Below are 16,274 nucleotides of genomic sequence, written 5' to 3' on the forward strand. Positions count from 1 at the left end.
GCCAAGTACAGGGCCTCATGTTTAGTTTAGGGTATTGGTACTGCTTCTTATAAGTTATTGGTGGGAATAAACAGACATAAAACATCTACCAATGTTTGGAGACTTGTATGTGGACAATTGAATCATGTCATGCTTACTGATGCTATGTAGTGACTTTGAATCATTTGGGAGAAAATTTGAATTCAGTAAATTATTTTTCCAAATTAAGATAAATCGAGCTCAAAAGCTTCATTCTCTAAGAAGTCATTACTAGTCATTAGGCATGATGGAAGAACCTCTGGCTTACAAGATCCAAGAGGAAATAGCATATATGCACAGAGGACAAGTCAGGAAAATGGGGAGTTTTATTACTCTGAAAGCGGGTCTGAAGCTCCAGAGCAGAGCTCCAGTTAGGCTGAGCCACATGGAGGACTCCTTTTAAATATTGTATCTTTTTTTTTTTCTTAAATTTAAACATTCTCTTATTATTCTTGTATAAAAATAATGTATGATTGGCGGGGAGTAGGGCGGAATGTAAAGCAGAAAGTAAAAGTCCTCCATAATTCTAGGCCTCAGATATGTCTAAACTTTATAACCAATTTGGTTTATATCTTTCAGGCATGCCTTTTAACAGCTGCATACAGTGTCATTAGAGGGACGTATATATTTTACTTAAGCAGTCCTATGACGATGAGTATTTAGATCGTAACCAATTTTCCTCTGTTATATATAACTCTATAAAAAATATCTTTATACATAGATCATTGTGCCCTTAATAGGTCATCTTCTTAGAAAGAATGCCTAGAAATGAAATTTCTACATCATGAGTCTGAAAATTTTATATTTGAATGCATATTTCCAAATTACCTTTCAAAAAGGTAACACGAACACTGCACTCAACAATAGCATAGGAATGTTAGTTTCTCTACGTTGTGCTTACAAGATTGAGATTTAAATATATAAATGAGATGTTTTCCTTTTTATGTGAATTGTCAGTTCTCATGTGTTGGGCTGTTGTTCCAGTTATCTATTGTTATTTAACAAACTATCCCAGATTAAACAACCACCATTCTATTATAGCTCATGATTTTATGAGTTAGAAATTTGGGCAAGACTCAACTAGGTGACTCTTCTCTCTACATGATGCTGAGTGGTATCACTTGATGATATGGAACTGGCACCTGGAGTAGCCTCAAGGGTCCAAGATGGCTTTACTCACCTACTTGGCATCTTGATGGGGATAGCTGGGCCCTGCTCTTTGGTGTCTTGAGGGTACACACAGCTGGGCCCTGGTCCTTCTCCATATAGTGTCAGAGCCTCTTGATGTGGACTCCCAGTGAGGTAGTCTAACTTCTTCCAGATGGCTCAGGGCTCTAAGAAAGTAAAATGAAAGCTTCCAGTCCTCTCAAAGACTAGAATCAGAACTGGCATGATGTTGCTTCCACCATTCTAAATTGGTCAAAGCAGTCACAGATCATCCCAGATTCAAGGGAGGTTCAACAGACCTCACCTCTCAATGGGAGGAGTATCAAAAAATTTGTGGTCATCTTGAATCTATCACAATTGTTAATAGTAATATATTTCCTGATATTAAAAAAAAAAAATCTCTCCATTCCTTGAGGAAATCTTACTTGGACATGGTGAAAAATCCTTAAATATGTTATTTCGTTTAATTTGTAAGTATTTTACCCAAGGTTTTTGCATCTATATCAATATATAAGATTGGTTTATAGTTATTATTATTTTAAGTTTTAATAAGGTGATTTTAGTTTTATTATAATTAATTAGGTGGGTTTCCATATTTTTAATCTTTGAAGGAGTTTACAAAGGACGAGAAACATGTGTTTTTTGAGCATTTAAAGACTTACCTACAAAGCTCTCTGGGCTAGGAGGTTTCTTTGGAGGGAATTATCTGAAGATTTAAAAATTTTGTTGCTGGTATTCAGATGAGATAACTGAGTCAGTTACAATCATTTAATGGTTTTAAGTCTAAAGTGGTACATTGTGGCTATGTATGTGAACTTGGAAAGTATTTTTTCATTTAAGGAGGGAAACAAAATATTCAAGCAACATGAGAAGGTAGTACCTTCTGGAAAGGCTTATTGCAGGCATAAGAAGCTAATTTCAGACCTTTATTTCTTTTCATAAAATTCAAGAAGATAAAAAAAAAAATGAAAGGATAAACTTATAAGAAACTGAGATGAGACCTGCGTTTGAGAGACAGGCAGGATAAGAAGCCAAGTTAGGGCCCTTAGGAGCATCCTAACTCCTGGCAATAGATGGTGAATATGTGAAGAAAGAGTGAATGAATGAATAGGAATATCAGTTTTCACAGTGTGATTTGGTCTTATGGAAACTGTAGGAAAGTGAGCTGGCCCTCAGAGACCATGGGAGTATACTCTGAGTCTGCTTTTGTTGCACGCTTGGCTCGCTCTTCTCCATATCCTCTCAAATCACCACGTGTTCATTCTCCATGCAAAAGTCCAGCATGACTGACTCTCAGATTTCCTCTTCCCATTGCTTGCTGTCGCTCTCCTGGTTCACTTTTTCCCTTCCCTGAGTGTTGCATACATCATGGATTTTTTAAACCACTTAATTAACCACCAGCAATTAATCAGGTATGTCCTCAAATTCTAGAGTTCCTCAGGCTGCACAGCAAATGAAAAGAATACTTAGACTCATGGCTACATCTAGAAGATATTATGGGACATCTGGCGATATCTATCTCATTCCTTTCATAGACTGAGACAACTGCTGGGCTGATGGCAGGAGCAAGATCCATTAAAGAGTTTATTTCATGAGGCTTGAATGTGGTTTTCAGAAAACAAAATACACCGTTTGAGGTAAAGTTATCAGATTAGAAAGTGTCATGCTATGCAGATGGATACATGAGAAGTAAAAACTCATGAACCTGTCAAATAGAACAAACATCAGTGGGATGTATGTTGAACATTTAAAATCATGAAATCTTAAATGTTCTATTTCATTTGTCCAATCCACTATATGGAATCAAAAAAAATCCTTTTAGCGGAATTTTCCTTTACAGCCTCTGAGATGTGAGCCCTTCGCAAGCAGAGAACAAGCACTTTCATCTCTGATATCTCTAGTACCTGCATTGTTCCTGGCCCCAGCCTGGCCCTGCTGAATTAGTCTATTGTGCTAGCCATCTGAGGATATATGTGCTGCTTCCATGGATTTTTAAAAGTGTACAATGTAATAATTTTTAGTAAATTTACAGAGTTGCACAACCATTACCACAATCAAATTTTTAGAACATTTCCATCACCACACACACACACACACACACACACACACACACACACACCTATTTGGCATGCCTGTTTGCATTTAACACAACACTTCCCCATCCCCTCCCTGTTTCCACTCCCAGCCCCAGGCAACCACTAATCCACTTCCTGTATCTATAGATTTGCCTACTCTGGGTATTTTATATAAATGGATTCATACAACATGTGGTGTTTTGTGTCTGACTTCTGTCATTTAACACAATGTTTTTGATATTTATCCATATTGAAGCATATATAGTACAGATTGCTTTTTTATTGCTAGAATAGTATTCCACTATATAGATATACCATGTTTTATTTATCCATTCACCAGTTGATAGACATTTGGGATATTTTCATGTTTTGGATATTATGGCTAATGTTCTTATAAACATTCACATACAAGTCTTGGTGTGAACAAAAGTTTTCATTTCTCTTCAGTAGATAACTAGGAGTGGAATTGTCAGGTCATATAGTAGTTCTATATTTAACATTTTAAGAAACTGCCAAATGTTTTACAAGGTGGCTGTACCATTTTACATTCCCACCAGCAGAGTACACGAGTTACAGTTTCTCTGCATTCTCATCAGGACTTGTATTGTCTGTATTTTTATCTGTTGGCTTTGTAAATATTGTAAAGATTGTGTGGAACCCCATACCACCTTCCTAGATCCTTAGGTAGAAGCTGCTATTCTAATCACATCTCAAGAAAGAGATGAATTATCCTTTATAGAAGCTTAGGAACTATGTATGTTTTCCAGCTGTTGTATAAAATCTAGAAACTAGTACTTTCGTATAAATATTATATGACTTAAAACTTATTGTGTGTGTGTGTGTGTGTGAGTGAGTAAGAGAGAGAGAGAGAGAGAGAGAGAGAAAGAGACCGTCAATTATACCTAGTATCCAGTCTTTCTTTCTCACAAAGAAATAGAATTATTGGATGGACACAACTAAAAAGTATATTTTCCAGGCTCCCTTGCAGCTAGATGTAGCTATATGACTGATTTTGGGTGAATGAGATATGAGCAAAATGTTCTGTACTATTAAACAGAAAACGTGAGCCCACCTCTTACTATCTCCACATCTTTACTGGGAAGTGGAAATGATGGTAAAGGCTACAGTAGCCCTCTTGGACCCAAGATGGATACCCCGTGCTGAAGTGGGTAGGGCATCACAGTAGTCTGGATCTCTGATTGCAGGGCCACCACACCAGCCCTGGATTACTTACCTGGACTTTAACATAAGAGATAAATATCTTGTTTAACTAAGGGTTATTTTGAGGCTCTCTGTTAAGACAGCCAAAATGTGAAGTTACTAACATTTAGAAAGTGACATACGAGGGTGTGTAGTCTTCACTGATGAAATGATCACACAAGGAAAGGTAGGCTAATGCACTAAAAAGAGCATTCGCTTCAGAATAAGGTTACTGGAGATTTAGTACTGATTTTACCTCTAGTCAGCTTTGTGATGTTGGGTAAATTTTATACAGTTAAAAATAAAAATTTAACACTTAAAAATTAAAAGCACCTAGTTTCAGAAGTACTTCACTATATTCATTTTCATAGTAAAGAAACAGTAAAAATTTTAAATGTATAGACTTGAAACTTTGGTCCAGCCTTCTCTAATAAAATAATAAGATGATAATCATCTTTAGCAGCTGCATCATTTGTACAGAGCTAAGAATTCTCCCATGTATTAAGCTTTCTTATCCTCCCCCATGGGTGCCATTATCCTTGTTTTATAGATAAGGAACCTGAGGTTCAGTGAGGGTAAGTACCTGGCCCTGTCATGCAGTTTGTTAGTGGTAGAGCCAGAATTTAGATTCCTGCATCCAGACCACAGGTGCATAACCACTGCTACCCTGCCCCCATAATTACTACACCTAACTAATCATTTTGAAGCATACCAGGAAATCAATGGTAATAGCCATTGGCACACATGGCCTCTTTAGCCATTGTGACTAGGAGGCATTAATATACTTTAAAATGAAAAATAACTCTTGCAAATTTGCTCACTAGGTTAAGGTCATATGCGAAGCAATCATTGTGAATTAAGCTACTGGTGAAGCGCACCTGCAAAATGCTAAAAAGAAGATAAGCAGCCCTCAAGAATCCATAACCTGCAATGCTGAGCAATGTGATCACTGGACTCCAAGGACCACAGCCTCCTGGGCAGCTGTGATTCAAGGGCGGGAGGGTGGTGTCAAGCTCCAAAATGTGCTGTTTCCTGCCCATTGCACTTCACAGAGGCACATCAGAGAAGCTAAGCCTGATGGACTCTGAATGCTGTTTTTTTTTTTTTTTCCTGGCAACAAAATTAAAACTGTACCTAGGGATTTATCCACCCTTTTGCTGATCTCGATGTGAACGGTGCAGTGAAATCCCTGCACACAGCACTGACTCTGTCTCCCAGGGTGTTGCTTAAAATGTGGCTGAGCACAAATGGAAAACATCAAGTCTTGTTGAAGTCAGCACACAGAATTAATCTCTGAAAGTAGTGAAAGAATTAGTTTCACTCTGTAAGATAAATAATTGCAAAGTATGGTAAAGTCAGAGATGTTCAGCTCAGCTGCTTTTAGAAGGAGACATACTGGGAAAAGATATTGTGTACTTGGGACACATTTTAATGCCACTCCGATACCTTAGGTAATTACGATGCTTTGGGTTTCTTTTTAAAAATGTATTTAACATATTTAACATATGCAGTCACCTGCAACTATTCAGTTCTTTTTAACATTGGGAAAGGTAAAAACTTAAAAGAATCTTGGCCATTTTTTTTCTTTTTTTTCTTTTCTTTTCTTCTATTTTTTAGGTCTCAGAAACGTAAGTAATATTTAAGTAAATATTTATATTTAAGTAAATATAAAATTAAGAACCATCTCAATATTTAAAGCCAATATGAAATGGAGCGCTTTGCTTTCCACCCACCCACCCTTGGTGTTATTTTTACCTTGACTCTGAATTTCATGCTTTGTTTTTTTTCTAAGTGTGGGCCATGGACTACCTGCTTGGAATCCCCAGAAGTGCCTGTTTAAAAGTTGTTCTGAAAGTTTGGGGTAAAGGAAGTCAGATCAGAGGACGTTCCTCCCCAAGTACCTAATGAAATAAATAAAAATATTATTTTTCAAAAGGCCCAAAGTCTGTCAGCAGTAATCAATATTGAAAAGGGTTAAAACTTCATGTAATAAAGCTTGAATAGTGGCTCTTAACCTTGCTTACCACACCTGCTCCCCAGAAAGAGAACTGAGGAATGGTGAGTCAACAAAATTCAGATATCCTGAATTCACCTTAATTGGAAGAGAAGTGGCCAGAAGGGTGAGTAGGTGGGAAAACTACAAGCACTGGAGCCATCTCTACACCACTGCAGGTCTTATTGAGGCAAGAGGGGTTGACAAGGCCAGCCATGCTCCAAAGACATTGCCGAGTGGGAGGAACCAACCAGAGTCAGTGGATGAGGCAATGCCTGGACCTCGGTGGGAAGACTGACTCCAGTAAAGGACAGTTGCCGGCTTTAGAAGAAGGAATGTAGTCCAGGATCCCAGCCAGGACTGCAGGCAGCTCCAGAAGAGCTCTTCCCCTTCCCACTCTCAAGTCTCAGGCTACAGAAAAGTAAATAGAAAATGACATACAGCCCCGAAGTTGTTGCCCACAGGGGCGATAGACAGTTTCCAGGGAAGGTAAGAAGAAAGTCAAGAAGAACTTCATTTGATAGAGAAACTGAATAGTTATACAGAACTGCCCAAATGTAGTTTGAGCAAAATGAAAACAAATGACATGTCGACCTTGTAAATGCACCACAGAGGAGAGAGAGAGAGAGAGAGAGAGAGAGAGAGAGAGAGAGAGAGAGAGAGACAGATTATATGCCATACACACAAATAAAACTCCTGAAAACAGGAGCAAACTACCCCAGGTTGCCTTGTGCTAAAGTAAAGCTTAATAAAAAAATATGCTATCAATAAAATGAGAGCTCAAAGACAAAATGCCGAAACGACAAAAAAAGGGATGAGAAATTGCAAGGCCAGGGAAAAGAATACAATTATAGGTCTAACAAATAAATTAGAAACCAAAGAACAGTTTAGACACGACTGAAGTGTTACTGGCATTGAAGAAGGACTTAAAATGATCGCTTTGAACACAACATAAAATTACAAAGAAATTAAAACAATTAGAGATCAAAAAGGTGTTCAGATCTAGATGATACAAAATATAGATAATTATTATTATCCTCGAAATAGCATACTCAACAATAGATAAAAATTATTCAGAAATATAATGAAAGAAAATTGCCCTGAAAGGAAAGATTGAAATCTGCTATTGAAGGGTACAACATCTACCTAGAAACTATTTGATATAAAATAATGGATATTAATTAAGATATTTCATTTTCTTTGGGATAAAGAAAGATTTCCTGAGGCATTCAGGCAGAAAAAGTTAGCCACATACAAGTGGGAAAAGTCAGTTTGGCCTCCTACTTTTCCACAGAGGACAGGTGAGCTCTATCTACAAGTTTATGTGGGGAATAATGTGGGGCCCAATGATATTGTACTAAAGCTAAGTTGTCATTCAAATGTCAAGGCAAAAGGCAGACATTTTAAAACGCACAACAAAATAACCAGAGGGGGTAAAAAAAGAAGGAAGGGAGAGAGGGAGGAGGCAGGAAGAAAGGAAAGGAGGATGGAAGATAGTATCATTTTACACACACACACACACACACACGCACACACACACACACACTTCTTTGACAATAAAATCAAGCTAACCATGAGATGAAGTTAAATCACCAAATTTTTCTATCAACGTTTTTCCTGAGATTGTCAGGAATTCGATTTTCAAATTTCAAAGGAAATCTCACCTACTTAAGAGCATCAAGCAGGAGGGAGGATTGAGATTTGGGGACAGGGGAGGAGGAATGGACAAAAAGTACAAAAACATAAAAGCCAAACCATTAGACTGACAATTTTGCATCAGGTTCACCCTCCCTGCGCTCCATAGCCTCACAGGCAACATGAAAATTAATAACCCCTGCATCACAAGACTGTAGGGAGGAGCAAAAGAGGAAAAGTACACAAAGACTGGATCACAGAACCTCTGCATTCTAAGTGCTCAATTATTGCAGTCTCTCCTCCATCCTCATTCCTTGCTTGTAGCCTATACACATGTGTGTTTTGTTTTGTTCACTCGGACTCACTTTATATTCTTATGCCACTGTAGTATTTCTGGTTGAGTAATTTATAGCTTAAAGCTAAATATTTGCTACCAAACTATTCCTACAGTAGCATGGGAAAAAGCATGGCTTTGTCCTTAGAACCAGACTTCGATCCTGGGTTACTTCTCTCAGAACCATAAAGGGACTATCTGAAGGAGAAGAGAGAGAGAAAGGAACAACAGAAGCAACATTAGCAATAACTACTGAGAATTTTCCCCACATTAATGTCAGACAGAAATCCACAGATCCAGGAGACTCAGAAAGCACTATATAGGATAATTGCCCCACCCCAAACTATACCTAAGTATATCATATTCAAACTGCAGCATATCTAAGATAAAGAACAAATCTTGAAAGAAGCCATAGTGAAAAACACCCTACCTATAGGAGAGCAAAGGTAAGAATTACATCCAACTTCTCCTCCTCAGTAACCAGGCAAGAAGTGAATACTTAAAACATTGAGAGAGGGAAAAACTCCACCAACCTACAAATCTGTATTCTATGAAAAAGAAATACTTTCTTAGATGAACAAAAGCTGAAGGAATTTGTTGAAAGTAGACCTGCATTGCAAGAAATATTAAAAGGAGTTCTTCAGAGAGAAGCAACATGATATAGATCAGAAACTCAGATCAGAAACTCAGACCTACATAAAGAAAAGAAGAACATTTGAAAAAGAATAAATGAAGGTAAAATAAAAACTTATTTTTAAATTATCTAACAGATAACAGTTTGAGATAAAAATAGCAATGTATTCAAGGCTTATAGTTTATGTATAAGTGAAATGAATGACAGCAATGACAAGAGATGGAAGGGAGGAATTAGAAATATTTTGTTATTATAAGATATTGGTATCACTCACAAAGTGATATGGTGTTATTTGAAAGAGGTCATACAGGCTACCATGTAACATTGTTGCTTTCACCACCTGTGATTTATCATCCAAGGACTGTAGAGGCATAATGGACCTCATAGCACCACAGATTGTGACCTACCTATAGCCTAACTGCGTGCGATGACCTCATGTAATTGGAGTTGATGATTCTGCTGTGATTCTCCTGGCAACCAGTTCACAAATGACACTTACCGTTGGATGTGTGCATCTCTTTTAACCTGATTCTCTCGGGGCCTGGGTTCCCCTCTTAATATCTCTCTCCTTCATACTCAGTGTGTTAGCAAGTCTTGCTTATGCTACTTCTGAAATAGCCCACACATATGTCACACTTATGTCCCCTGCCACAGCATTTGAAGAGCCCTTACAATCTGCCTTGTGGCTAGATTGTTGTACTAGCCTCCTGACCGGTTTGTTTTGCCTCTGAGCTCTTTCTTCTCTTGGCCGACCTCTGCATTATTGGAACAAACCTCATTACTCTGATTATAAAACTTCATGGACTGCTTACAGGGAAGTCTAGACTTCTTGGTATACACAATCTTTCAGTGTCTACCATGTCAGCCTCAGCACCCATCACTCTTATGCACCCTCCAGCTTCATGGAACAGCTCAGCTTTCCAAGGATATTCCACCTGGCTTTAGGCCTCTGTCTTACTATTCACTCTGTCAAAATACCCTTTCCTTCCTTCTCCACCTAAACAATTACTCACAGTTTTAAATCTAACCAAGAAGCTTGCCACTTTGATATGCCCAGGAAATCCAGTTGAAAGTTTCTCCATGCTTAGTTCTAGGCCTTGGCCCTCGTCTCTGTATACTCTTTCTCTAGTTACTGTCACCCATAACATGGCTTCAATTATTGACATGCTTATGATCCATAAATTTATGTCTCCCATGCAGACTTTTTCTCCAAGTTCCAGACTCATATATCCAACCACCTACTTGAAACTGCCTTTTTTTTTTTTTAGTATTCAAGAGCTCTTCTAATCTTCATAAAAAATTATGATGTAAACACTGATATTATTCTCATTTTGAAAACTAGAAGGTGATAGCTCGGAAAAGCAAAATACATTGTGTAAGTTTGCACAACTGATTAATGTTTGATGAAATCTGAACCCAGAACTCTCTGTCCTCAAACCTCATACTTTTATTCAACATGTCATTACTGAGATAGCTTGCTTAACATCATCATCATCATCATTAATAAAAGTATTACTGTTCAGAAATGGAACCAATTCATTTGAATAGGAATAAATCAACATTCTATATAATTCAAAAACTTACACAATATAATAGAATCTATGTTTGAGGTCATAGATTTTTGTTTTTTATTTTTAAATAAATATTTTTATTTTTCATAAGAATGGTTTAATATTGCTTTTTAGAGCAATGAGGAGAGAAAATTAATGTCTGTCTCATCTTCAGGAGAGGAAGTTCTGTGGCTATTTGCCCACCATTGTACTAAAAGGCTCTAACACAGTGCCTGAAACATAATTAGTGCACAGCAAATGTTTTTTTAGATGAGTAGATCGACCCCTCTCTATATTTCAGTAGCACTTTGTCTTGATCATTATCTATTGCAATCCAAGTTTTAAGGACATGTGCCTTGTCTTATTCATTTTTGTATTTCATAAAGGGACTGACACTTGGCCTGACTCACAGTAGATCTTCCACGGGGGTTTGATTTTCTAATTGGTTAAGGTAGAAGGGTCCTTGTTACTTTCTCATGGCCAGAAGTGGAATTACATACACATTTTCTTGGCCAAACTTAATCCCTCAACTCTCTGGACACACGGATGTACAATTTTTGTGGCTCGGAATTTAATGGATAAGGAAATATATGGTTGCCATAAGTTTGGAAGAACCAGGATGAGAAATGTTTTTAATATAATAGCTAAGATAACACAAATGACCACACTCCTGGTGGCAGATTATTTTAGCCTGAATGCAGTACTTTGATTTCTTGTCCACAATTGTGGATGTGTATTAGAATGGTTTGATAATGTTGAGTGTAGTGCGAGGGCTCCATTTAAATACAGAAAGAATCCTGAAGGATAGTAAAAGTGGAGGAAGAAGGCTCTAGTGTTGACTTCCTTTGTTTCTGGGAATAAACCAATATTGTTATTATCAGATTTGCTAGAGAGATGATGAGAGCAGAAGGGACAGAAGATCCCACCATCGGTCCCCTTTGAGTAGGATTAAGGGTTGAGAAAGGGATGGAAGGAGAGTTTCAATAGATAATTCCACTACCTATTTCCTTGATTTTCTTAATTTTTAGCAGATAAACTCTCTTCTTGCGTTGAGAGTTAGTACCTGGTACAGGATGCCAGTATTAATGGATGCATGGGTAGGAAAAAGACACTAGTGTCTCCTGTTCTCTCTTGTCAGCAATTCTGGAGATGCCTTATAAGGGCAACTACCAGGCTCTGGTTGCTAAATACTAGGTTTGCAGGTTTTTATTATAATCATCTCATTTTAATTTCAAAGCATATTTTAATTGGGTGGTTTTGACTTTTTTGGAGTTGTCAGAATCCATAAAACATACCAGAATAACCTTAGGGTTTCGAAATGTGTGTCTCAAAATAGAGCTAGAAAAAAAAAAAGGAGTAGAATCTGTGTTAGTTTTAAAATCCACTTGGAACAAGGGAAAGTCACAGCTTGGGCCACTTTCTGGGCTCTCCACACATCACTGCTGATTCTGCGGTTTGGGGGACAAGCTGTCATTTCAAGGTCGCCAGGTTGTTCATTTTAAATGATCTGTTCGGAACAAAATACTCTTTATTAAGAAAACTTTGGGCTAAATTCTTTTCCCAAAATGGTTTTCATGTCATATTAAAAGACAAAATTTGCCAGTTTTTAGTATTTTAAGAAAACCACCTACAATTGATAATGAAGTGCCCTAAATACTTGAAAAGGTATGAGTTGCAGCCTCTGATGAGAGGCTGTTCATCTCCGGCTTAGTAATATTTTGAAACAGGGCCACCTAGTGGACTCTCCTAACTGTGAAACCACGAGTGCATTCTCTGAGACCTTACATTCAAGTTTTAGAAATATCCCTTTTAATGCTTCTAAATCCAAATGAACTGTCTCTGATATAAAGAGTCTGCTCAGAAATGCATACCTTTCCACTCAAATCCTGCACTTATTAATTTGACAATACCATAATCTGTGGATACACATTCAATTAAGTTTCTTAAAGTTTCAAGTTGTTTACTTTATCCTCCATCCTATGAAAAACACCCCTTACTCTCACACTGCCACCCCTTCCGCCATGAAAATCTCACTGAAGGATTAAGAAACGTATATATGAGACAATCTGCGAATGATAGAAGGCAGTTACAAATGTAACTGAGCTGTACGTGACCCATCAAACACTGTTGGTATTGTGTGAAATGTCAAAGTGTGTTTCCTTGGACTGGGTGGAGAGAACAGGCTTCTATGACAAGGTATATATAAATTTCTCCCTAACCAAATGGTATGGAGGATTTGTTCATCAAACTCATTTCATTCTCTTCTTGGAAACAAGCTAAACTACGTTTTGCAGCATTCTCTGAAGTCAGGTAGGGCCCTGTGACTGAATTTGGCAAATGGAATGTGAATGGAAGAAATATACGCTCCTTCCAGTTCTGTCTCCTAAAATATCCTCTGTGTTTCTTTTTTCTCCCCTCTTCACCCTCCATCTGATTGATGCTGGTGTCCAGGACTGAATGGCGCTTTATCAGCCTGGGTCCTTCAATACCTGTGTGGAGCCTACCCTGGCCCCCTAATCCCCGCAACCTACAATGGACTGTGATGTAGACATGAAATGATTTTAAGCCAATGAGATTTGGGGATTGATTGTGAATTACCCTGATTAACACAGGAGAGAAGAAACGGTCAGGAGAAAGAAAAGAAGATGACGTGAGAGAAAGGCAGGAAAGTCCAAACTTCCTTCAGAGACATTTGTGAGCATTCTGACTCTTTTCTCCAGGTTTCAGAGTAAGCACATAGTTGATCAATTCTGAAAACATCCTGCATAGCAGATGGAAATAGGACCACAGAGTGCTTTCTGATGGGGTCTGAGCTTATGGGGTCAGAAAGGCAGACTTGGATGGAGATGAGGAAGCTCGGATGGAGATACTTCCCACAGCTTGAGACACGGTGAACACAGTGTGAAGTATTTACAATATGGGAAATTTGGGAACAGCGCTTGTCAGCTTTAGCCAGCAAACATGTACTAATTGTTTCATGCTAATCGCACTTTTTAGTTAACTCTATTCCAAGACGTCTGCCTGCAAGACGGGCAGTATGTGCCCGTTTCTTTATAATGGATGTTCCAGCTATATTCAGGCTGAGTAGAGTTCTGGTACATTAGCAAAATTGTTCATCTGAGCCATTTGTGGAAGCAACGCTTGGCACAGGTTTAACACACAAGGAGTCCTTTAAATGTGCAAAAGAAATAGAAATCAGTGAGCCACAGAGGTCAAAATTTTGCAGAAGAGGTGGGACTTGAGCTAAACTGTCTCCTGGAAGAGAGGAAGGAGGCAAGTATCACTGGTGGCAGAAAGCAAAGGAAAAGGAATGAATACGGAGATATTGTCAAGGGGTAGAAAGATGTTTGGTCTTATAGTGTAGGACTGAGGTACAGAAAGAGGGTGGAATTAAGCAGTATAGACAAGATAAAGGCAAGTTCCTAAATGCCTAAAAACCATCACTGGGATTTGGGTTTGAAGCTACAGGACATAGCTTCCAGGCCAATGGAATATAATTAATACATAAGTTGGGCTTACCCAATCATTTGTTCTGGTACCTGCCATCGTTCACTTTTCCCCAGTAGTACACTCATGGGTACTTCAAGCTGGGAGAGGGTCTGATTGAACACCCTGCTCCTGGATCTAAACATGCAGAGATAATGAAAAGTACTAGTCTGTGTTTCCTCCTTGATAATCCTCTCTTCTCATCTGCCCAATGACGGTGTCTCATTCTTCTAGATCCAGTTCTATTGCTTTCTCTACTGTAACGCCTCCCTTGAAGCCTCACCCAAGTAGCTGATCACTCCTCTTGTACAACCATAGTAGCAGATACATGCCTTGACTATCTCCTGTTTATTGCAAATATTTATTACTTATCTGGATTCCTTGAAGGCAGGAGCTGTGATTCATTTAACTCTGTATTCCTGACTCTGACAGCAGAACCTGCCATCTGGTAGGTACTCAAGATTAATATATGATACATGCACAGATGAATGGATGAATGAAAAGTAGATAGATTTATTTTTCTAAGGCTGGAGACTTCATTAACACATCCACCATAGCCTTTGTGTGCACTTATTTGTCCAAATATTTGTCTTCCTTTGTTAGATTGTAAGACTCCTTGAGTCTTGTTCATAATTTATTTTAAGTGCAGTTCAATGTCTGGCATATGTAAAACACTAAGTAAAATGTTTACTGATAAAGGGCTGCATGGATGGCTTCTGCTATAAGCACTTAAAAATCATGAAGATTTGATGGTATGAGATCTTGGAAAAAATTTGATAAATGAAAATTATATATTATTCTAAGTAAATAGTTGCTAGAAAAGTGCTTACCTATTCACGCATGGTAAGACTCAAACTTGAAAGTAGAGCATATTTGGAATAACATTACCACATATTGTTTGAAGTAAGCAAATTGCAGAAAACTTTGCCTTTGGCCACAAGAATGTTTTGGGTTTTGATACTGAAACCTTTTCTCTCTGCATAGATAAACCAAATTGGGCCCATTGTAATTAGTCTCTTGCTTCTCTGAGAAGTTCTTGTGAGTAAATAGGCCAATAAAAAGTAGTAGCCTTGGGGACATGGACTGATGAGGAGCTGACCTCCATTTGATAAAAGTGTGTGTGCCTGGCAGGGGCTATTCAAGGGTGAATGCCACTAGTTCAGATGATACTTTGAGACTTAATGTGACCTTGTGACTTCACCTTCCAATCCAGAGGAGACGCTACCTTGCATCAACCATATCCAAGGCCAGCAGAAAATGTCTTAGCAGGGAAGTTCTTTTCATTCTTGATCCACTAAAACAAATAAACTATCCCCTTTTCCATTTTTAAGAAGGAGAGTGTTAAAAGTGCTTCATTTGATCTTGAGTAGCTTGGGAAGAAATGATGTAGACCATTTTCTTTGACCCTAATTTCTCTAAACAACTCAGAGTCAACAAAAAATAGACTCGAAGGTTGTTGTGAGCATTAAATAAAATATCTACATGAAAGTATTTTAAAAACTGGAAAATTCTAAGCCAATACTAAAATAAAGATTTATTCACAAAATACATATTGTTTTCACTGAATGAATAATGGTATAAATAATGAGTGAAATGTTCTTTCCTTAATGATGCAGATAAAAAGTTCAGGTAACAATCAATGCATTGAGCAATGCTAACGAGTGCTGATATAATTCTGGCTAAAATAAATATTAATGAAAAGATTTTATGTAGTTTTGTTTCTCAACTCTCCACCTCATTGGGCCCAGCCTAGATATACTGTTTTTAATTTAAATTTGCCAGGTAAATAAATTGATGACAGTGGTTATGATGTTATCAGAAGTAGGCAGAATCTGTGTGTGTGTGTGTGTGTGTGTGTGTGTGTGTGTGTGTACAAAGAAGTGGAGAGAATAACAACTATTCCGGATTATGACCACTACATCATCGTGCTAATGAAATGCATAAGTACAGAAAAGAAAACAAAGAAGTGTTCCCATCACTTATTTTATTACAGAAACCCACGAATATGACAAAGCACACATGTGGAGATCAAAGATAAATTATAAGCAGCAAAGAAACAAAATGTTATTTCAAAACCACAAACAGAAGACAGCTATGTTTTCACAACGATGAAAGCTTTTAATGGTACTTAAAAATTTTTTATAAAAAAATTTTTTATAATGTTACTTAAAAATTTTTTATA

This window comes from Pteropus alecto, unplaced genomic scaffold (assembly GCF_000325575.1).
Source record: "Pteropus alecto unplaced genomic scaffold, ASM32557v1 scaffold206, whole genome shotgun sequence".
Lineage (NCBI taxonomy): Eukaryota > Metazoa > Chordata > Mammalia > Chiroptera > Pteropodidae > Pteropus > Pteropus alecto.